This window comes from Amborella trichopoda, chromosome 9 (assembly GCF_054954075.1).
Source record: "Amborella trichopoda isolate Santa Cruz 75 chromosome 9, AtrichopodaSantaCruz75HAP2 v2.0, whole genome shotgun sequence".
Taxonomy (NCBI): domain Eukaryota; kingdom Viridiplantae; phylum Streptophyta; class Magnoliopsida; order Amborellales; family Amborellaceae; genus Amborella; species Amborella trichopoda.
The window spans coordinates 49,068,438-49,092,778 of record NC_142344.1 but is presented as its reverse complement, the minus strand read 5'-3'; the positions used below and the strand labels follow the sequence as shown (position 1 = coordinate 49,092,778).

Here is a 24,341-nt window from a genome sequence, read left to right as displayed (position 1 = left end):
ATGATGAATATACAATAATTACAAATAGAACTCACATCCCTCTTTATGGGTGTAGAGAATTTTACAGAAATATTGCTCTCTAAATGTCTTCAAGCTTTTGATATCTTGATTTCATCAAAAATATATTTTTGATCCAATTCTTTAATCTTTTAAAACTATTATACATCAAGGAGAGATGAACACTAAGCGACATATTCAAAAGGATTAATTGAATAAGCAAGAGAGAAAATGATTAAGTGAGTCCGCATCATACTATGATTTGATCTCTGATTTCCTCTCTTTTCTCATTATCATTACAATTACATTCAGTATTTACAATTACATTGATTATTAAGAATAAGAAATCATTCTATCATTAATTATTGAAATCTATTCATTCTAATATTCTCTTTTTTCATTATCATTACAATTACATTCATTATTTACAATTACATTGATTATTAAGAATAAGATTTCATTCTATCATTAATTAATGAAATCTATTCATTCTAATATTCTATCATTCTAATCTAATTATTTATATATATATATATATATATAGAGGAAAAGTCTTCCCAATGCCTATAGGCGAAAATGAACAATGATTTTGCCTAAGCTCATCACCGTCCAACTTCCATCGCACGGTCATGATTGTCCGGTAGTGTTTCAATTTTTATTTTTTTTATAAATCTGAATTATTTGAAATTTGGAGCGTGTGTGCATTTTAGTGAGCCGCACCTAATAAAAATATAAAACAAATATTTCGCAGAGTACAAATTCATCAAAGCACCCCTATAATATTTCAGGGGTAGTTTGGTCAATTTATATTTTACGAAGTATTGTTTGTATATTTTTATTAGATTATCCTATTTTTTATCAACACATGTTCCAAATTTTAGATCAATTCGATATGTAGAAAAAAATAAAAAATAAAACACTACCAGACTAATGTGACCGTACGATGAAGTTTGGATAGTGATGAGGGTAGGCGAAATCACTGTTCATTTTAGCCTATAGGCGTTGGGAAGAGTTTTCCACACACACACATATATATATATATATATATAGGAAAAAGATAGGATCAGCCCACTAGCTCATATGAACATATGAGCCCAATGGTTCAGGGCCGATCTGACAATCATGGATGTCCAGTAGTGATTGAACTTTATTTATTTATTTCCTTTTTACAGATCCAAATCACTTAAAATTTTAGAAAAAAAAAAAACTAAAATTCAAACACTATCTGACATCTGTGGGGAAAAGATGGGATAAGCCCACTAGCTCATATGAACATATGAGCCCAATGGTTCAGGGCCGATCTGACGATCATGGATGTCCAGTAGTGATTGAACTTAATTTATTTATCTCTTTTTTACAGATCCAAATCACTTGAAATTTTAGAAAAAAAAAAACTAAAATTCAAACACTATCTGACATCCGTGATCGTCAGATCGGCCCAGATTCCATCTGGGACGTTGGGCTCATATGTTCATATGAGCTAGTGGGCTAGCCTCATCTTTTCCTATATATATATATATATATCAATTTTGTAAAGCTTTAAAAAAGGGTAAATTGGCTACTTACGAGCCACACTTGGATCGATCCCCCACCAATTTTGGACCCTCAATAAGACGAATTTTTAGAGATAGATATGAGTTTTTTGGAACCCTTGATAAGATATTATATGGACAATTTATAATTTCAATTAGGAATGAGATGATGGGTACCTCTAATATTGGATTCTGGCACATTTAGACAAGCTTAATTTAAAGTGGACAATAAGGTTAAAAAAAAAAAGCAAAACAAATAAAATCTAGAATTGCAATACGATCTATTTCATAAAATTTCATTTTTTAGTAGGGTTGTTGCCCTTCATTTCAATGGGGACAAGTCTCATTGCTTGAAATTTATCCGTGATTAGGTGCCTCGATCTCGCCCTCTGAATCCAGATGATCTGGAGGCACACGTCTCGGGTTTCTGGGGAACCCAGAACTTGAGATCGCTCTCTTGGAAACCTTGCTCCGGAGCAAGGGTAGGTGTACCAACCAATGAGAGAGGAATTTAAGGTGGGTTGGGAACTTACTCGAGCTGGCTCATGTGGGCGCCCTCTTAGATCACGAAGAAAGCCCCCCAGTCCTACAACTGGTTCGAAATCGTCTCCCTTGGCCTGTATTCTCTTGTTTTTGCAATCACACACATATGGTTAATTTTACAAGACAAGTGGGCCAAAGGACCCCACCTTGTCTTTGGGTGAATGTACACAAGGAGTGCACATTCAAAAGAGAAAAGAGAAGAAATGATTAGATGAGTGTTGGGAGAAGGAAGAAGAGAAAAGAAGAAGAAAAGAAAGATACATTTGATCGGGTGACTAGCTTAGCACAGTGCCTAGATTGGTATGATGATTGACCTGACATGGTAGCAAGACAGGCACGGTAACGAGACTGGCACTGCAGCAGTACTACTCGACGATAGAACACCAACACCAACATCAACCAGCCCGACACAATAACAAGTTCGACGTGGCAGCAAGACGAGCACGGTAACTTAGGCCGGCACAACGATAGTACTGCTCGATGACGAGACTACCGTGACAGTGCTAGACGTGTCCTTAGGTCAAATGAGAGAGGAAAAAGAAGAAGACAGAGGGAGATAAAGAATAAGAAAAGCAGAGAGAGAAAGAGAGAGAAGAAGAGAGATATAAGAGAAAAGAGAAGGAAAGCAGAAGAAAGGCGAGAGATGAAGAGAAAAAGGAAAGAGAAGAGAAGAGAGGGAAAGGAAAGAGAAGAGAAGAAAGAGAAAGGAGAGAGAACAGAAGAGAGAGAAGAAAAGAAAAGAGAGAAAGAAAAGAAAGAAAGAAGAGAGAGAAAACATGGACGGCGATGGAATTCTGCTGTCCATGACAGAGAAAGAACATGGATGATGATCGACTTTCGCTGTCGATGATAGAAAGAGAGAGAGACAGGAATGAAAAAGGAATATCATGCGCGGTGATGATCATCGCCGTGCACCACATGGGAAAGGGGGAATTTGGATAGAGGCCCGGCCCGCCACTCGGGTTAAGGCCCGACTCACTGCGCATATTTTCAGAAGATAAAGAAAAACTAAGAACGTCATCCTCGGCAATGAGCATCGTGCATGACTGGAAAGGAGAGAGAAAAGGAATGTCAAGGTGAGGGAAAGAAAGACAGAGAGAGAGAGAGTTTTAGGAAAGATAAAAAAGAAAAAGAAAGTAGAGAGAGAAGGAAGGTGAACAATGAGACATGAAAAAGAAAGAAAGAAGAAATAGAAAAGGAAAGTGAAGAAAGAGATTAGGAAAGAGTCAGAGGAGAAAGAAAGAAAGAGTGATAAAGAGATTAAGAAAAAGAGAAGAAGAATAGGGAAAGAAGAGAGAAAGAAACACGCATGGCGTTGCCACCACCGTGTGTGTCAGAGAGAGAAGAAAATAGAAAGAGAGATTCGTGCATGGTGTTGCCATCACCGTGCATGTTAGAGGAAAGAAAGAAACATGCACAACATTGCCACCACCATGTGTGTCAGAGAGAGGAGAAAACAAAAAGAGAGATTCGTACACGGAGTTACAATCGTCGTGCATGTTCAGAGAGGAAGACAAAGAGAAAGACAGAGCAGAGACAGAAGGGAGAATAACGGGATTCGTGCACGGCATTGCTATCGCCGTGCATGTTCCGACAAAGAGAGACAACGAGAAAGATAAAGCATAGAGAGAAGGGAGAAGAAAGGAGAAGAAGAGAGCAAGACACACGCACGGCGTTGCCACTGTCATGTGTGTTAGAGAGAGAAGAAAGTAGGGAGAGAGATTCATGCACGGCATTGCCATCGCCATGCATGTTCAGATAGAGAGAGACATAGAGAAGGATAGAGCAGAGAGAGAATAAAGAAAGAAGGAGAAGAGGAAGAAGAAGAAAAGAGAGAAGAAAACGCACACCGCGTTGTCATCGCCGTGTATGTGAGATAGAGAAAAATAGAATAGAGAGAGAGAGGTTCATGCATGGCGGTGCTATCACCATGCACATTTAGTCAGAGAGAAACATAGAGAAAGATCAACAAGAAGAAGAAAGAGAGAGAGAATGGGACACACACAGCGTTGTCATCGCCATGTGGGTTAGAGAAAGAGAAGGCAAAAGATGACATGCAATGCTCTGCCATAGCCGTGCGTGTCTAGAGAGAAGAAGAGAGTGAAGCCGAGAAAAAAAGAAGAAAGAAAAGAGAGAGAACGCAAGAGAGAAAAAAAGGAGGAAAGAAGAAGATAGAGACGAGTGGTGAGAGAAAGAGAGAGAGACGAGAGGAGGAGAGAGAAAATTACCTTATTGAAAGATACCAACCCATTTCTTCTCTCTCTCCTCTCTCTCTCTCCAAGATGCACCCCTGAATTCAAAGAAGAAAACCTAACTTTATTGATCATTTGAAAGTCTGAAGGGTCACCAGGGAAGAGCTAGGGAAGCCTTTTACAATTAGGTTTAGCATGTATTTATAAAATTGGGCCCAAACATGAGTGGATGCCCAAAAATATCTCAATTGATGATAATTACAATTATTTTGAAGTAAAATAAATTCTAAAAGTGGTGTAAAATGATCGATTTGTCTCTGCCTCACAATTCATGGAATTCCAATACAGTCTCTGCTACGGCCCTAGAACGTACGTGAACTTCTGTGGATGATCCAGGATTGCTCTGGTGCTCGTTTTTCAAAAAGATGACTATTTTCTTGTAGTGCTCGGCATGGCGATCGATTTGATACCAATTTCGAGCCATGCATCATGTTTTTAAGCCACGATCATGCGACTTAAAATTTGGATGGATATTGAAAACTTTGGATCGATAGTGCGCTCGTTCCTTGATGTTCCTTCATAATTTCTTCACTGGATCACACTATGCATACCATGAGGATCGTGTGGCAATAAATGAAGCTCGATTTCGTGCTTGGACGAAGATTTCGCAACTTTTGAGTTTTGATTGGAATCCGAAATTTTGGTGCCGAAATTAACAGTCACTTTATTGGCTTTGTGATCGAAATTTGACCGTTCATCATGTACAGGGTTCTAAACAGAACTAGCCCTAGACCTTACGCACACAATGGAACTAGTCTCACGTCAATCTGACCTACGAGAGCCGTGATTTTTCCACTCGAGCGACGCGTGTCGCTGCTCATTTTCCTGCAACTTTCTTCATAGATAAGCAATTTCTCTCTAGCTTTTCTCCTTGTTCGAGCATCATCACGGGGCATGCCACATCTCAAAATGCTCGTCTTGATGAGACGAACATGATCACAAATTGAGCACGATCTGACTTGGGACGAATGAGATATGGCATCTGAAAGTCACTGCCCGAGACTGTAAAAATAGCCACATTTAATGGTGATTTGGGGCAGGGAGAGCGCATGGGAATAGTGTGTGGCCTACCCCTTTTTGGTCTTTTACCCATAACTTTGTCCTGGAGTGCCCGATTAAGCTGAAACTTTACCCATAAGGTGTTCCGGATCCAATGGCGGTCGTCCCATAGCAATTTGATGTACCAAAAATAAAGCTCTAGTTACGAAGTCCATTTCAGGGTGCAAGAGAGTAATTTTTTAGAAATTGTTTATTTGTCTGCACTGCCTTAGACATATAGGATTGCAACGAAACTTGGCTGGTGCCCTTTTGAAGTGCTTGAGAATATTCTGACTTGTTATGGGGTAATTCCTAGACTATCGAGAATTCCATTGTATGTCAACGTCTTCCTCTTTATCCAGCATCTTGGACAATGGTGCCAAAAAATGTCTTCAAACAGCTTGCCCCGTCGAATGTTGTGCTTAGGGAGAAGCGAGAAGGACAACATTCAAAAAAATTCCTTCGGCTTTATTTCTTTTTCCTTCCTAACCAAAGGACCACGTGAACGCCGAGGACATCGATGTAATGTTGTAACTAGGATGCTCAGACGTTTGGATGCAATATACAGGTCTATCTGTGGAGACTTTAGGGGGAGAAGAGACTTTTCTGATAGATCCTGTCGAAGTCCTCACCCTCAAGGGACTAATTGTGATTCTGACAGCTGAGGATTTTGTATGGACCTCGTTGATCAGAATGAAGCTCGTCTGGCGGTTGAGTGCCATGCTGAAGGGCATTTTTCCCATTTTGGTTTGGTTTGGTTTTGTTTATTTTGTTTTTGGTGGTTTGCTAAAGGGCCTTTGGTTGGTGACCATCTGCGTGGTGCACCAGATTGTACTCGACGGGTAGGGTACCTCAATTTATCGAGGTGACCAGCTGGGGGTGTAACCCCTGCCTACTGCATGTAGTTTTGTTTGCATAACTGGTCCAAGTTCTGGTTGACTTTGGTCTTTTTGGAGCATCTCTTGGAGTGTGTTTGTGACCTCGTGGGAATAGTACTCTTCCTCATGAAACTTGTCTTACCTTCTTAGCGAGTCTTCTGTCTTTCGAGTCCTTTTTTGAAATGGACTCAAGCTGTCGGAATCTTGTTTGATGCTCGTAGTTTTGGGTCTTGGTATAATGACACCAAGGATTTTTATTTTGAATGTAGGTTGAAGCCGCTTATTGAGGTGAGTGTTGCATCAACCTGTTATTGGTCCAAGCGTCCTTTGCAAATTTTCACTTGGACTTCGAAAGCGGCGCCGTAGAGAAAGTTTTCACCAACTTCTTTTTAAGAGAGCTTTTTTACCCATGACCTTTCGTCCATTTCCACCCTTATTTTTTCATTTTTACTCACGGTGCCTGTTTGGGTTTTCACCTTGCCTGGGTTTTTATTCACGGAACACTATTACTCATAGTTTTGTGATCATGTCCGTCCGTCATTTACTCATGGCGTTCCCTTGTTTAGGTATACACCATGCCCGTTTTTTTTGTGAATGCCTGTTTAAGGTCATGCCTTCAGGACTTGTGTGAAGCCTTTAAACGTCATGCAGCCAGGACGTGTACTACAGTTTAAGGTCATAAAGCTATATCATAGTAGAGTTAGTAGAGATAGATGGCAGTCTGTTGAGGCCATGGAGTGAGTATGGTAGTGGTCTTGACTTACTTTGGGGAGTTGGCACGAGGCTACCTATGAAGGATGGATGATGTATGAATGGAAGGTGGAAAGTGGTGACCCACTAGCTGACGACGAGTATGGATGGTAGGATGGTTCGTCGTTTTGTGAACTCGGGTGAGACTCACTGGGGAATGATGAATGGTAATGAAGGAATTCACTGGGGAGTTGATGAAGGTGATGTACGCACACAGACGGGTCGGTTTGGGAAGACATGAGTGAAAATGCACGTAAAGGGCATGTTCGCGTGTGTGGGGGTGAGTATAAGGTCATGCCTCTGAGACCAGTGCAAAGTAGTTTAACATCATGCTGTCAGGACGTGCACTATGGTTTAAGGTCATGTTGCTTGGACTGTGGTTATGCAGTTTAGTGTCATACAACTATGACCATGCAGTTTAAGGTCGTGCAACTAGACCTCTGTTACAGTATAAGGTCATATAGTTTGGACCATGGTGCAAAGCCTTTTAACGTCATGTTGCCAAGACGTGCACTCCAGTTTAGGGTCATACAGTTGGATCGTGGCTACGCATTTTAAGGTCATGGAGCATGAACCGTACAGTTTATGGTCGTGCAACTAGACCTCCGCTATAGTTTAAGGTCATATAGTTTGGACCATGTTGTTTAAGGTCGTGCATCTGGACCAAGGTTGTGCATTTTAAGGTCATGCAGCTCAAACCAAGACTGTGCAGTTTAAGGTCATGCTGCTCAGACTATGGTGTGGGTCGCCCAATAGGTGAAGCTTTGTAGGGTATAGGTCTGTGGATTGTTATCTGACTCCTTAGGGATAGAATGATTAAGTCCATCAAGGATTTAGATAGAGAAGCCGCGTATGATTCCCTAAGGTGAAGGATGGAATTCCATGGGGAATAGGTTCATGGAAGGTAACCCGACTCCTGGGGATAAGATAGCTTGGTGCGAGACTAACCCATAGAGGATTAAAGGGGTAAACATGACCTTAACTCCGCTAGGGATCAATGGGCTGTAGTACGGGTGTGGTTCCTATTGGGGATGAGGGACAGTGGATTTCTCCTGACTCCATTGAGGATGACCAGTCATGGTCTAGGTCGAACGACTTGGATTCAACTCCACTGGGGATGACAGAGGCTACGGCTTTGATACAACTCCACTAAGGATAGTGGTAGAATACTCACTGTGATGATCAAGTTTAGACATGTGTGGCGCTAGCCACAAACAGCAGCAACATACGCAACGATAGTCATTGCCACACATAGCGCTAGCACGAGCGGCCTGACATGCATGGGAGTGGCCACAAGCAGCAGTAGTACTGGCGCGCGCAGCGTTGGTTGCACGCAGTGTTCGTCACGCTCGACAATACGGAACACATCTGTCTTTTAGTCTGAGTTCAGGCCTCGAGCTTAGGCCCGATCCGGTCCTTCTGAAGGTCAATGCTCGACGTTGCACAGGCAGTAGTAAGCCTCTATTCGAGCCTCGGGTCTGAACCCGACCTGATTCATCCCATCTGAAAGTTGGTGCTTGGCATTGCGTGGTCGGCAGTAGGCCTCTGTTCGGGCCTCGAGTCTAAGCCTGACCCAGTCCGGCTCATCGCCGATTGGCCTTCAAGGACCTGTCAGGTATTCTTGTTTTGTGAGGGGTACATTGGTGAAGCTTTTCCTATATAAGGGGATTAACCCCATTTTTCACTGTTTTATCTCAAGTAAAACAGTAACCGTGAGAGAGAGGAAAGGACTTCAAGTGAGAACTACGGTGTCAGCGAAGCACTCAGGTGAGGGTTTGCAAGCAATCTGGTGAGCAGAAGAAGTTTACGACTGTGAGGCGAGAGCACCGGAAGGGAAGACAGAGATAGTCGCAGTGGTTGTCGTCGCTGGAATTGAGGAACAGGCAGGTTTTTGAGGCAAACTGAGGTTCCTACAGTAATTCTTGAGATACCGGAGAGGTGGGAAAGAGGAAAGTGAGGGTCGCCGGGGCATTCCGTGGATTTCCGATTGTTTCCTGATGGCATTCCGTCACCAGGGAGTAGTGGAAGAGTAGCAGCGGTGAGCAGAAGTGTTTTCCGGCGTCGGGAAGTAGTGGAGCAGGTGTCATAGTTGGTTTCCAGCGAGCGGGAAAACGGTTTTCTGGTGGGCAACCGAAGGTCGCAGGGAAAGTAAACAGCCGCAAGTAGCCAAACAGTTGCGGGGAGACGAAAGGCTGCCACGGATTCAAATCGTCGTAGGAAAACGAGGAGTCCGGGAAAAGTGCACAATTGTTGGGGAGACGAAGGGTCGTGGGAAGGTGAAAGGTCACCGTCAGGAGCGAACACGTGCGACGACAGTGAACACAGCCGGCGTTACACCCTTTGTCCAACACAGTCAGTGTTACCCCTCTTAGTCACAGTCGGCATTAGTCGTCAAGAAGCGCAACCGGCGCTGGGCTTTAGAGACACAAGCGGCGCTAGCCTCACGCGGCGCTTATCAGTGCCTCAGTCGCGCATGGCCAACGACATGATGCATACGGCGTTTATCACGTGCGGCGGTGGCTGTTCACTTGACAATCCTTTCATGAATGGCAGTAAGTTGCTTTTGACTGTGGTTATGCTTGGTGAATAGTTACGCGCGGCTATTGTCATACACAACAATGACTTGGGTAAGCAAAGGGTATTGCTTGCCGTGTTTATGATGCCTGTTGGAAGCTAAGTCCTCCAGCACAACAGTAAAGTCCATGTTGTTTTGTGGAAGGGGCGTCACTGTGAACAGGGTAGGCTCTCCATCATAGGCCAGTTCCTTGTCAGAGAAGTCAGCTTCGTATGTCTAGTATACCCCATCAAAGCGCTTCCACCTTCTCCTATTGTGAGAGCCACTTTTGGCCTGTAACCGTCCTCTTCTCCTCAGATGCAAGAGCAACGCTTCTGACATGAGAGCAATTTTTTGCTTGAAACCGTCCTCTCCTCATATGCAAGAGCAATGCTTTCCTCAGATGCAAGAGCGACGCTTGGGGTCAACCGTCTTCTTTTCCTTATATGCAAGTGTGACATTCCTATACTGCAGCTGAACTTTATTGATCAATTGAAAGTCTGAAGGGGAATCAGGGAAGAACCAGAGAAGCCCTTTATAATTAAGTTTCGCATGTATTTATAAAATTAAGCCCAAACATGGGTGGATGTCGAAAGCCTGTCTCAATTGATGATAATTACAATTATTTTGAATTAAAATAAATTCTAAAAATAGTGCAAAATGATTGTTTTACCCCTGCCTCACAATTCATGGAATTTCAATACAGTCCCTGCTGCTGCCCCAAAACATACATGATCTTCCGTAGATGATCTAGGATTGCTCTGGCTCTCATTTGTCAAAAAGATGATTGTTTTCTAGTAGGGCTCGGCAAGGCGATCTATTTGATACCATCTTCGAGCCGTGGATCATGTTTTTAAGCCACGATCATGCGACTTGAAATTTGGATGGATCTTGAAAACTTCGGATCGATAGTGCGCTCGTTTCTTAATGTTTCATCGTGATTTCTTAACTGGATGACACTAAGCATGCCGTCACGATCATGTGGCAACAAATACAGCTCGATTTTGTGCCCGGACGAAGATTTCGCAACTTTTGAGTTTTGACCGGAATCTGAAATTTCGGCACCGAAATTTACAGTCACTTTATTGGCTTTGTGTGTGAAATCCGACCATTCATCATATACAGAGTTCGGACAAGAGATAGCGCTAGACCTTACGCACACGATGGAACTGGTCTCACATCAATCTAACTGCGAGCGCCGTGATTTGGCCGCTGGAGCGAGGCGTGTTGCTGTTGATTTTTCTACAACTTTCTTCAATGATTAGTAACTTCTATCTAGCTTTTCTCCTTGTTTGGGCGTTGTCACGGGGCGTGCCATATATCGAAACGCTTAACTTGATGAGACGAACATGCTTACAAAATTTGAACGTGATCCGACTCACGACGAATGAGATATGGATACTGCCCGAGACTGTAAAAACAACCACCTTTAATGGTGATTTGGAGCAAAGACGGTGCACGGGAATAGTGGGCGGCCGACCCCTTTTTGGTCTTTTACCCATAACTTATCCTGGAGTGCTCGATTAAGCCGAAACTTGAGGGTCGGATTCAATGGCGGTGATCCCATAGCAATTTGATGCTCCAAAAATAGAGCTCTAGTTACGAAGTTCGTTTCAGGGTGCTAGAGACTGATTTTTCTGAAATTGTTTCTGTGTCTGCAATTCCTTAGACATGTCAGATTGCAACGAAACTTGGCAGGTGGCCTTTTGAAGTACTTGAGAAAATTCTTAGTCGTTCTGGAAAAATTCTGAGACTGTCGAGAATTCCACTGTATGTTAAGGCTATATTGACCGGCGTCCTCTTTATTACGAATCAAGGACCAAGGAGCTGAAAAATGTCTTCAAACAATCCGCTTTTTGGCGCCATTGAAAAACATTCACATATTTTCGAGTATTTCAAGACTCGACCTGATTGGCAAGGTAACTCAACCTCGGCTTCGCCGAGGCGATTTCTAATCTACTTTCTACATTTTTAAGTCTACTTCCGAGCTATTTGAACTCCAATAGACAATTGAGCTGGTGCATAATTAATAAATTTCATTTTTTTTTCCAAATAACTTGATAGAGCAAAATGGTGGACCATGATTCGTGTAGTTGATCTCAATTAGTTGAAAAAAAACTCTAATGATGATGACAATAATTTTTATTTCAAATAACAAATAAAATTGGGCTAAAATTTAGAGTGTGGCCCCACGTGGGTGCACTTGAAACAAATATAATTCAAAATTAGAAAATGGTGAACTTACTTGCGCAGCATAGATATTTGTTATTTAAAATTTTTCTAATATTTTAGGTGTGAAACGGTGACGAATACACATTCCCAAAATTTCAAATCTCTCATATAAAGAAAGTAATTAAAATTCAAATAATAACATACATTATCAATTCTTTGATGAAGATCAATCTGCCAGGAGGTGGACCAAAGTTATTAAATAAAATAGCTTTCGCATGTTTTTCACAAAATTATGCAATGAACTATCTTTACTTACCCCTTATAATGTTAAACCATGAATACTATGCTTTAGATTTGAACCTATATGGCATGAGCACAATTTTCTTCTTCTTCTCCTTCTTCTTCTTCTTCTTATTGTTTTCTGGTGTTTTTTCAAAGAACCCCTATGTCCTGTCGGCGAACCCATCTGAATCGAGCACTGGGTCAGCGATAAGTGCTGCAACAAATCTAGCAACTGTAACTTTAGGCACCGAAACTGATGGCTCCATCATTACTCCATCAAGTGCTAACAGCATAGTTGGGATCGAGCCCACTCTTGGCCTCACTAGTAGAGCTGGAGTTATTCTTATATCTCCTCGACAAGACACTGTTGGGTAAGCTTTCTGTACATAAATATGAGAAGCAATTATAAAGCACAAACCCCCAATATTCCTTAAAGGACAGCATGCTTCACTCACTGTGAAAGTATATATACAGAATAGGATCATCACCACCGTTTTCTTCAATGATAGGTGGAGTAATATTGATCTTTTATTTTCTTTTTAGGAAGTAGTTCTTATTTATATTGGTCTTTCTATTTGAACAATAATCGTGAAATTATGGCGGAACAGTTTGCGATTCTATGTCATACCCACCATACAAAGTGCGTATGGCATAGTTTCCTTTTCATCAGTTATGTGTGCTATTGCAAGAACAACATAGGATTGATTACCTCCTTCCTATCCACTCAGTATATTCAGATTCAATAGTTGTTATTTAGAATGCTACATACTGACTTTGAACAATTTCGTATACAGTTTGGATTAACATGTAGAAAATGGCAGGCCAATTTGCCGGACTGTATTGGATGCAGTGTTTGTTTTGGATGAAATTGTTGGTTTTGATCAAAGGGACAAGAAAGCTACAATAGCAGCATCCAAGTTCATACCTGCTGGGGGTTACAAGCAATTTCTCAACGCAGAGGGTCTTAGAGGGAAAAGAATGGGGATTCTAAGAGAGCCTTTCTTCAATTTCTCAGGGACATCTGTGTTAGCATAGACATTCGAAACCCATTTTAAAACATTAAGGTACTAATTAGAGAAGCCACTTGAAATTTATTATGATGTATTATGATCATTGAAACACAGAGAAAGGGTTTGAAGAGAAACTGAATATTCCAAAACTTGAGTATCAGTTTTGATATCGTTCAGAAGAAAAAATATCATGTAAGCCAACATCGTTATACTGTCATATAAGTCACTTTCAAACCTAGGGATCCGTTAGGCTCAAATTTTGCACACACGTAGGCCTCATCTGAAAGATCAAAATTTATCAAAAAAAAAAATAATCAACTATATAAATTTGCATACAAAATAGAAGACTATGAGGCTCCCATTTGGTGTATAAGAAATCTAGGACTTCATCAACTAAAAACAATTTTTTTAAAAATTGTTTATTTTTCATATCCAAGTTGTATTCAAAATTTGAACCAGAAAAGATCCCTTTGGCTATGTTTTGGAGCTCAGCCTATCCTATAGCTATAAGCCGGTTGGGGTGTAAAAGTTATTCCCTCTAACTAAATTTTCATAAGGATGTATTTTTCCTTGTTATCCTAACACTGCACTTATTTTAATTTGATTTTTGTCTTCTTTAAAATAAAACTCATCTAAAAGATGAATATGTATTGAAAATACCACTTATAAGTAAAATATGAGTGGCAGATAGTATGAGAAAAACTAGATTGTAAAAACTCAAAATTCAAACACCATTGAAAGCTAAAGTTCCATTTTTCTTCTATTTTTACTTGTCTCCTTTAAATTTCTTCTATCTTATGTTCTGTTAAAAAATATTCCTAATAATTTTCAAATTATTATGGGGAATTATCAAATTTTGACAATATGCTATGGAATAACCGCATCAGAAAATTCTCAAATAGATTTATGATATGCTTTTGGTTGTGTCGCAGGCAAAAGGGAGCCATTCTGGTAGATAAGATAGAAATATCAAATATTAATGTCATTTTGGATGTTCGAGAGAGCGGAGAAGGGTTGGCATAGCTCTATGAGTTCAAAAAGTCATTGACTGCTTACTTGTCTGAGCAACTGGTTTCTCCTGTTAGGACATTGGCAGATGTGATTGCTTTCAAAATAAAGCATTCAAAAGAGGTATCTCTTGCCCTCTCCCCCATCCCCTTCCCCTTCTCTACTTTAATTATAGAACTTGATGATGTTCTATCCTCATTTAATCTCTTTTGAATGTTAGCCCTGGATCAAATTGACTTCTACTTTTATTTTAACATACTAGGGTGTTCAGTCTTTTCTTTTAGCAGGCCGAAATCTATCAAACGGGTAAATGATTCCCTACCCATTTTCATTAATTCAAAAAGAAGAAGAAAAATTAGAAGTATATTAGATCACTCTTTGATGGATAGTAATTGTTGCATCCAAAAAGACCCCAACAAGAGCCATTTTGGTAGTATTTTGGTATATCAGGGTGTCGGGATAAGGCTCTGATGAAGATGATGATATTACATCAGAGTGTTCACTCTTCTTCAATACATGTTCCATTTTTAGATCCTCCTTGTGTGAAGGATGCCTCAAATTACCAAAAATAAATATCACAACTAATATTTTACTTTTGTTCATGATTTGCAATAGACATGAATACACCTTTTCAGTTGGTTCAAACCCGAGCTTAAGCATGATCTAGCAGGAGTAATTCAATCCAAAAATAACTCTAAATTGTTGAGGACAATGTTAACCAAACTAGTGCGATAGTATATTCCTTCATCTGACTTAAACCTCCAAAGTGGATGGTTGGCTTGTTACAAAACTATGTAAGTACACTATAATGGGTCAAAAAGTAATAGCGCAGGTTACATCCCTTGAACATACAATTGAAATTCCCAGTTAGGGGGAAAACATGAAATATGTTGGTTTGTTTTTTTGGAAATATGGAATAATATATTCTATTAAGAGAGATGATTTTGTATTATATCTATTATTTTCATGTTCCTTTTAGCACTAGTCAAAAAAATAAAAAAACGGGGGAGTGAGGACTTCTATGTAAATACTGAATATTTTGGAAGCAGACCATAATTAACTCAACAAATAATGAGATGGACATAAATTTCCCTGAAAAAATAAAAAATTTATAAAAATCCAAAAATATAATAATTTATTTGTAATATGTTTCTTTATGTTTTTATCATTTTTGTAAAATATTGAATTGTTTTGACCGTGAATACTTATGTTTACATTTTCCCTTCTTTTTAGATTATATCTAAAATAACCCCGATCACAAAATTTATTCTTTTAAAATCCATTTTTTTTTTTTACTACTTTTTAAACCTCATTTCGATGTGTTTTCTTTAATTTTACTTCAAACATGTTTTAGAACTTTTTTGGATATTTTGGGATTCGTTTGTATTGATTTATTTTTAACACGTTTTGCCCTGGCCAGACCCTGGCCAACTTGGGCCAAGTAACTTGGAATTCAACCGAGTTAACCTGGGCTCGACCCATGGCCGACTTCCATCCCCAAGTCGTGGTTTTCCAACACTGATCCTGATAAATAGTTATTTCGCACAGGAGAAGCTGAAAGAGTATGGACAAGACATTTTCATACTGGCTGAGAGCTAAAACAAGTCAAACAGTAGCCAAGTGAAAAGGGCCATATCAAATCTCAAAGAGTTATCAAGAAATGGTATTGAGAAGGTGATGAGGGAGAAGAAATTAGATGCTATTCTGGCTCCTGCTAATAGTCCAGTCTATACCATATTAGCAATTGGAGGTTATCCTGGGATCACTGTGCCTGCTAGCTATGACGAGGAAGGTGTGCCATTTGGGATTTGTATTGGTGGACTCAGGGGCTCAGAGCCCAAGTTGATTGAGATCGCCTATTCTTTTGAGCAAGCAACACACGTTAGAAGGCCTCCAACCTTCAAGTCTTGATGCAAATGGTTGTGTTTTGCACTTAATAGTACGACCCACTTTTATTTGATGATAAATACAATGCATCCTGATGATTGGTATTAATGCATCTAAATTGGTCACCTGTCTGAATATTAATTATGCGGCTGATGATTGGTATTAATGCATCTAAATTGGCCACCTGTCTGAATATTAATTATGTGGGTTTTATTTTTTTCCTTTGTTTTTGGAGTAGTTCAGTGTTAGGAATAGAACCTGGAATGTATAGCATTGCTTGATATCAACTAATAACCACTCAAGCCCAAGCCTATTCCTATTGTGCTTTTAATGTTCGAATACGCACAAGAAAATGAGTTCAAGGGATATTTTGCTTCTTTTCTATCTATAAAATTTATGATACGAAAACCATACTAAGAGACCATTTACTTTTAGTACAAGGAAGTCATAATCGCTCTTATCCGTCAGATTTCAAGTCGGATAGTTGTAAAGTGTTGTTGATTAAACTTCGAGTTATAAATAAAAAATAAAAATTTCTCAAACTTTGTGAGACACCCCAAAATATCCAATTTGACATGTAATAGCCAGTAGCATTATTGACGTCCTTGTACCAAAGATAAATAGCTCATTGTACACAATACCTTTATGATGTGAATACTCTTAAGATACTTAACTGAATCTTTCTTTCGTGGTAGTTCGATGATTACTTGAACCTTGTTAATCCAAATCCATTAATATTTCCAGGCGAATAGGTTCCATAAACACTTTGTTTTATCTTAGTATAATTTGATTGTTAGTATAGTGCACTAGTATGACTTTTATCCTATGGCATTGTATATTATGAAATCATTTATTTTTTGTACAAGTTCACAGTCTCTTTTAGCTATTGGATGTGAAATTCAATAGATTAAAGTATATTATAACATTTGAGAAATTTAATTTTGGAATTTGTGCCCAAATATCCTCAACTCTTAGATTTCAAATATAACAATCAATAATAATTGTGACTTCTTTGTATCAAAAGTCAATTCATACATTATGTCACTACAATGCGCTATTCCATGTTCCAATGTTACACTATGCAAGATGTCACTTTTAGTTTAATGATATAACTTCAAGTAAATCTCAAACCAATGAATAACCAAAAAAAGTCATATCCTAAATATAAAAATATAAGGGAATCATCCTATTAGAGATAATAACAAAACACTACATGGCTTTGTTTACCCATGAACCTTGGGCGAGAAAGAACTATGTTTCTTCCAGCTCAATTTACAGGATACAAAATCAATAAAAATTAATAGAAAAGGTTCGTGTCATATTATCAATGTTATCAAACTCACTTCACTTCGGTCGAAGAGGTCGAAGCCTTCAGATTTTAAGCATAAGCCGAAGCGAAGAGACGCATGATGTCGTCGCTTCGGTCAAATTCAGGGCACTTCAGGCTAGTCGACCTACTTTGGGTTCGCTTCGGCCGAACCTTCGAGCGGCTTCTATCAAAAAAGAAATACCTATATAAAAAATATTTTTTATTTTTTATTTTTTTATTTTTAAATATAAATATCTAATTTATTTATAGTAATTTTTTTAAAAAAAGTTCTAAGTCTTCCCCTAATCGGTCCAAATACCGAAATACTTCATTTTCTTAAAAAAACACTAAAACGAATCTGACAACATTGCCTATTACATATGACAAAACGTTGGCCTGACAACTTTCCATCATTGTCCGACCATACAAGCTAGACATTCCCCACATAGCCAAGGAGAAGATTAGAGAAACTAGAAAAAAAAGAAAAAGGTTTTAGAAAGCATTTGAAAAAAAAAAAGACTGTTATGCCAACAAATGAAAGAAAATGAAAAGAGAAAAAGGAAAAGATGTGAGAGTACTTGATAAGCTGGGCACATAGGTCTAACACCAAGAGTTGAGGTTCGAATGGGGGCCATTGTTTTGGTCGTATAAGCTAGAGAAGATTGTTATTGGAGTTGAAATAAGATTTAAAAGTACTAAGGCCAAGGTACGCTGGTCTAAACTCCACCTAATGGTACATTGTACGTACGGTTTTGAGGTTTTTTTTTTAAAAAAAAAGTATATCATTTGGATAAGGGTCTTAAACAATAAGACTGAAATTTAAAACATTATGTTGTAACACCCAACACCTTGAACACCTATGCCTTCAGTCCATTCCTAGGTTTTAAGGATTTTGGTGAGTTTAAGGTTCCGAACTTTGTAGCTTTGGCCAGCCGTCAATCGGAAGCTCCCGCTCCCTAAAGCAGGAGTTGTTCCCGCTCTCTAAACCGGGAGTTGTTCCCGCCCCCGGTAACTATAGTTCCAACTAGGAAGGGAGTCCTTAGAAGGGAAAAAAATTACGTTTTAGGTCTAGGATAGTTCTGAGGAAGTGATTAGGACTGACTGGCCCTATGGTTTAGGTTTACGGGCTCCAAGCAAGCCCTTTAGCGCATGTAGGATATCAAGCTGGTAACTGTGTTTTCTACTAAAGTCAGTCGTAAACCAATAAATATATGAATATTCCAGCCCAAGATATTAATACACATAAAAGAAATTTCCAATTGAATCTGAAGGGATAAAATAAAGGAATCAGCTAGTTTTGAGCTGTTCAGAACAGAGCAGTTCGGAAGTCCAAAAATGGCAAAACTCGCTTCAATACATAGAAAAAAGAAAAAGAAAAGAGGGGGATATTATTTTAGTGGTAGTACACCCTATACTGCAATTATACATTGTGGCTGTCATTCTCACTTACACCTTTAAAAACTACTAACTAATTTTAAAAAGGTGGATTTCATTCAAACTGGTATCTTCAAAAACTACTAACTAATTTAAATCAGTAGGGGCCGTCTTCCCTATTGAATTACCCAAAAAAAGAAAAAGACTTAATAGAGAATCTCGTCTTAAACCATGGCATACAACCTCCTTCAAGCTAAATATATGAATGCCATGGCAGTATAAGAATTCCACTCCCAAACCACGGCATAGAGCCGAGAGGAAGTCTTAGACGAGGGAGAGGAGCTGAGCTCGTGGTGGTAGTACACCCCATATCTTAGTTGCATGTTGCGGCTTTTACTCGTAGCTTCAAAAACCACTAACTAATTCAAAAACAACTAGGAGCCTATTATCCCTACTTACATACTCAAAAATAAAATAAATAATAATAATAATAATAATAATATTTGAGGAGAATCTCGTTGTCAAACCCTCATATATTGGCTAGTGTTTGTGATCTAGCCTTTCCTCCAATGGTCTATTGCAAATCAACAGTGAGAAACTCCCTCTCCAGTCCAATTTCCACCGTCCATCTACAAAGAAGGCCAAACTTGAAAATGACAGCACGCTGGACCACAGTAGGAGGACTATCCGCTAGTGTATAAAATATTGCAACGTACAATAACTGTCCACAAACAATGGGTACTTGCTCAAACCAGATTGCTCTGCCCCTCTTGCTTGTTATCTCTCCCTCTTTTGCCTTTGAGATCAAGGAAGCCACAGTGAACCAAATTAAGCCTTCAAGCGCAAGGAGCTCACATCAAGAGACCTTGTCGAGTTCTATCTTCGAGAAATTAACGCACTCAACCTGCTGCTACGTGCAGTGCTCGAGGTGAACCCGGATGCGTTGGACCAGGCCGACCGGGCTGACAAAGAGAGAGAGGCCACACATAGAGAGTGCGCCAAAGGGTTACATGGGATACCGGTGCTGTTAAAGGGTAACATAGCGACACGAGACCAGCTCAACACCACGGCTGGATCACTTGCGTTGCTTGGCTCGGTTAGGTGGTGCCATGAGATGCGGGCGTGGTCAGGAGGCTGAGGAGGGTAGGTGTTATCGTTCTGGGGAAGGCAAGCCTTAGTGAATGGGCACATTTTAGGACATTTAAGGCCCCTAATGGGTGGAGTGTTCTTGGGGGTCAACCTAAGGTAACACATGGGTCCTTTATTTAGAGCAAATGGTTTGGAAATCCCCTCATGCATTAGACTCGCTAGGATCATTAACCGCGAGTCCGATTGCCTTACCCAATCGAGTCCTAAGCCAAAAATACATGCAATTATGCCTTCTTTTAGGAGTAAGCTTTGTAAAAGTACGCTTACACTAAAAGATTCAAATAAATGTTTTATTTAAATAAAAAACTAAAATGTGAGACTATCTTTTGGTTATTGGATATGACCATACGAGATCTTAACCATTGGAAGGGTCTGTCCACTTGATGTGGACGGGTACTTTCCCTTTTTAAGTTTGTTTTTAAATGGTTCCTTTGCATTTGTTAATGTTCTACCTTATTTGGGATTATTTTTCTCTTCTATGTTCACTTTGGCTTTCTAGCATGGTTTGTTAGAACAAACAAGCAATTAGTTTTCCAATGATTTCTATTTACCTTTTTAATTTATCTAATTTCTAACTGTTTATTTGAGCTTTATGTTTTTAATAGCGTAAATAACTCGTTCGTGTCTACTATGGCTTGGTTAAGTAATTAGCTTCAACCAAGGTCCGAGTACCTTGGTCTAGGTGAGCTTGAAATATGGAATGCATTTTCAATAACACCCAGCTTTGCGAAAACAAAGTGAAGCCTCATCTCATATCCTCATTCGGAAAGCACTTTGGGCATCATAAATCTTCATGATGGCTCTAAATTCAATTTTTAAGCCGACTATGAAATTTTGAAGCTAAAAAAATAATACAAATCTTGCTATCTATTAATACTCATTTTGTCGACGAAATGGACAAATTGTTTTATAATAGACATCATTGTTAGAGCTTGGAATCCTATTTTTTTTCACAACTGTAATGGTCAAGGACGATGATTAATTTGAAGGTTTCTAACGCAACAATTGTAATCTTCCGTGAGTTTTAGGGTGAGGCTTTGCTTATTTTATTAGGGCTGCAGTCCTATCAAAACATTTTCATGGCTAATGTCATGAAAATTTGAAAGTTGAAATTTTCAACTTGTTATCTCATAAAGTATTTTAAATTTCTAGGAAGTACCCATGTTATGAAGATCTTTTCGTATTTTTTGGACACAACACAAAGATTGGATCATCATATTTTGAGAGACTCATCCCCATTTAGAGAAACCACGATTTTATCTAAATACATCATCCGCATGCTCGATTTTATGCAAATATTTGCTCCTAATTCTCTATAAAAATGGGTATTAACTTTGAGAACCAGCAAAGTCATAGTTTTGAGATTGTCCATTTCTTAAAGAGTTTTGTTTGCATGATGAAGCTCTCTACAGTTTCTTCACTGATTTTCTTTGCCCTTCACTATGTTTCTGGTAAGTTCTTATCTTCCTCATTCCCTGCAATGAATGTACCACCTCTTTCTCTCTCTTTTTTTCTCCACCGCTTTTTCTCTTTTTTTCTTTTTTTCTAAGAATCTCTCTATTGACACATTTTTGTTCATTCATTTTACTTTTATTTATTTTTTAGTAGATGGGGAAGGGTTACTACCCGTGGTAGGCATAGAACTCAAAATGTGACGATGTGGTACCTACTATTTTGACTATGTATGCCTTGAGTCCAATTTTTTCAGTTGTTCTTAAGATTGAGGCTCTCTTTCTCACTATATACGAAGACTTATATATTTTGTAGTTTTCTTACTTGTGTGTCTCCCATGAAAGAGAGAGAAACAGAGCAAGAAAGAGATTGTCTATTACAATGCCTATGACATTCCCAATGTCTCTTGTCTTTCACTTGCTCTCAACCTCATTGTTTAAACTTTTGATCGCTACAGTACGCTCTTATATTTATTCTTTTTCCTTTTTACTTTTGAAAAAATTATGTCCGGACCTCTTTATTTTACAATATATATAGGTTGGTACAATTTTATAGTTTTAAATAAAATTATATGTGACGTATTATTCGCATTTAAATATGGTATGGATGTAATCTTTTATATCCTGACATAGATTGCATGCATGCATGAGAGTGTCTCACTTTCAAGGCTAAGTTAGCATGAATAAAGAGTCAAATATACTAATTTGTTTCTATTTTGACTTTCAGTAATTGGAGAGGGGACTACCTTGAGAAATGCAGACATGAACAAATGCGAGCTGAGGTTGAAGAACAGGAAGCTAATTTCTTCAGCGAATATTGGCAGCGGAGTGGATTCGGAGTGGCTAACCCAATCGGGAACCACAATGGTGAGGGTAGCCTGCCCTCTATAAGCAAGCTCCATGATGTGCCCAGTGGTCCTAACCCAATCGGAAACCACCATGGTACGGGTAGCCCGCCCTCTGTCATGGAGGGCCGCAAGCTCCATGATGTGCCTAGCAGCCTTAACCCAATCGAGAACCACAATGGTAGGAGAAGCTCGACCTCTGCCCCCAATGGCCGTATGCTCTATGAAATACCTAGCGGCCCTAACCCAATCAATAACCACAATGGTGGGGGAAGTTCGACCTATGCCCTGAAGGACTGTATGCTCCATGACGTGCCCAGCAGCTCGAACCCAATCGAAAACCACCATGGTAGGGGTAGCCCACCCTCTGTCCTAGAGGGCCACAAGCTCCATGATGTGCCTAGTGGCCTTAACGCAATCGCGAACCACAATGGTAGGGGAAGCTCGACCTCTGCCCTGAATAGCCGTATGCTCTATGAAATACCCAACGACCCTAACCCAATTGTTAATCACAATCGTGGGAGAAGTTTGACCTATGCTCTGAAGGACCGTATGCTCCATGATGTGCCCAGCGGCCCGAACCCAATCGAGAACCACAATGGTGGAGGAAGCGCAACCTCTGCCCCAAATGATTGTATGCTTTATGATGTGCCCAGCGGCCTTAACCCAGTCGGGAACCACAATGGTGGGGGAAGCTCGACCTCTGCCCTGAAGGGTCGTATGCTCCATGATGTGCCCAGCTGTCCTAACACAATCGGGAAGCACAATAGTGGAGGAAGCCCGCCTTCTGCCCAGAAGGACCGTATGCTCCATGATGTCCCTAACGGCCCTAGTCCAATCGGTAACCACAATGGTGGGGGAAGCTCGACCGCTAGCTGAAATGGACGTATGCTCCATGATGTACCCAGCGGCCCTAACCCAATCGAAAACCACAATGGTGGGGGAAGCTCGACGTCTGCCTTGAAGGGTCGTATGCTCCATGATGTGCCCAGCGACCCTAACCCAATCGGAAAGCACAACAGTGGGGGAAGCCCGCCTTCTGCCTTGAAGGGCCGTATGCACCATGATGTGCCTAGCAGCTCTGACCCAATCGGTAACCACAATGGTGGGGGAAGCTCGACTTCTGCCCCGAATGGCCATATGCTCCATGATGTACCCAACGTCCCTAACCCAATCGGGAACCATAACAGTGGGGGAAGCCCACCCTCAGCACTAAAGGGCCATATGCTCCATGATGTGCCAAGCGGCCCTAACCCAATCGAGAACCACAATAGTGGGGGAAACCCGCCCTCTGTCCGTATGCTTCATGATGTACCCAGCGACCCTAACCAATCGGGAACTACAATGGTGGGGGAAACTCGTCCTCAGTACTGAAGGGCCATATGCTCCAGGATGTGCCCAGCGGCCCTAACCCAATCGAGAACCACAATGGTGGGGGAAACCCACCCTCTGTCTTAGAGGACCGTATGCTTTATGTTGTACCCAACAGCCCTAACCCAATCGAGAACCACAATGATGGGGGAAGCCTTCCCTCCGCACTGAAGGGCCGTATGCTCCATGATGTGCCCAACGACCCTAACCCAATCGGGAACCACAATGGTGGGGCAGCCTGCCCTCCGCACTAAAGGGCCTTAGGCTCCATGATGTGCTCAGCAGCCCTAACCCAATCGGGAACCACAATGGTGGGGGAAGCTCGACCTCTGCCCGAAATGGTTGTATGCTCTATGATGTGCCTAGCGGCCCTAATCCAATCGGGAACCACAATGGTGGGGGAAGCTCGACCTCTGCCCTGAAGGGCCGTATGCTCCATGATGTGCCGAGCGGTCCTAACACAATCGGGAAGCACAACAGTGGAGAAAGCCCGCCTTCTGCCAAGAAGGACCGTATGCTCCATGATGTCCCTAGCGGCCTTAGCCCAATCGGTAACCACAATGGTGGGGGAAGCTCGACCGCTAGCTCAAATGGACGTATGCTCCATGATGTACCCAGCGGCCCTAACCCAATCAAAACCACAATGGCGGGGGAACCTTGACCTCTGCCCTGAAAGGCCCTATGCTCCATGATGTGCCCAGCGACCCTAACCCAATTGGAAAGCACAACAATGGGAAAAGCTCGCCTTTTGCCTTGAAGGGTCGTATGCACCATGGTGTGCCTAGCAGCCCTGACCCATTAGGTAACCACAATGGTGGGGGAAGCTCGATCTCTGCCCCGAATGGCCATATGCTCCATGATGTGCCCAACGTCCCTAACCCAATCGGGAGTCGTAACAGTGGGGGAAGCCCGCCCTCAGCACTAATGGGTCGTATGCTC

At 40.7% G+C, this 24,341-nt stretch overlaps 1 non-coding gene across 1 annotated transcript in view; it reads left to right on the top strand.

The window, feature by feature from the left end:
• Nucleotides 1–15,927, top strand: part of LOC18441740 (putative amidase At4g34880) — a 34,532-nt gene extending 18,605 nt beyond the window's left edge. The window contains exons 2-5 of the transcript XR_002282163.1: nt 12,155–12,369; nt 12,820–13,062; nt 13,941–14,139; nt 15,565–15,927. This is a non-coding gene — a transcript (putative amidase At4g34880). The remainder of the gene's footprint in view (nt 1–12,154; nt 12,370–12,819; nt 13,063–13,940; nt 14,140–15,564) is intronic.
• Nucleotides 15,928–24,341: the final 8,414 nt, after the last annotated feature.